Raw genomic sequence first — 628 nt, forward strand, 5'->3', positions numbered from 1 at the left:
TATTCTTCTCTGAATGCCCTGGTTGTTCTGAGGACATCTCTCAGAGGTAAACAGGATTTTCTGCACCTATGAGGTCAAAGTGTCCCCCCCCCCCCCATCTCTTCATGCCTGACCTTAAATCTACCATGTCCTGTCAAAGGCTCTTCTAATAAATCCATGCAGTTTTTGCTCTTTCTGAAGTCGTCCCAGTTGCAGACCAGTAAACTCAGACCTGATTCTTCTGTTTCATTCATTGTTCTTAAAATCGGATCTGAAGCTTTAACGTTTCAGAGACAATCTGCGAGCCCAACTTGACTTCAGAGAGACGACCAGGAGGTAAAGCGACTCCTCCAGACCGCCTAAACGCTTTCACAGATGGGAAACGGCTGGTCCGGGAAAGCTAGGAGCATGAGGAAAAGCTTTGGCTTATTTCTCTTTTGTATCTAACAAAAACAGTAACAGCTAGAAAACCCGAGTTAGATTTACTGTCAGATCTGTAGTTTGGATACGTTTATCCTTCCTCCTGTTGTTTTTTAGAAACACCCACCTGAAACAAACATCTCCATCTGGTTTTAAACTCGTGATTTTTATTCTTCTTAGTTTTTTTTGGTCAGATCGTTGCTCCGCACCTACTTGCTCCCTTTGAAAA

The sequence above is a fragment of the Nothobranchius furzeri genome, chromosome 11 (genome assembly GCF_043380555.1).
Source record: "Nothobranchius furzeri strain GRZ-AD chromosome 11, NfurGRZ-RIMD1, whole genome shotgun sequence".
In the NCBI taxonomy this organism is placed as follows: Eukaryota; Metazoa; Chordata; class Actinopteri; order Cyprinodontiformes; family Nothobranchiidae; genus Nothobranchius; species Nothobranchius furzeri.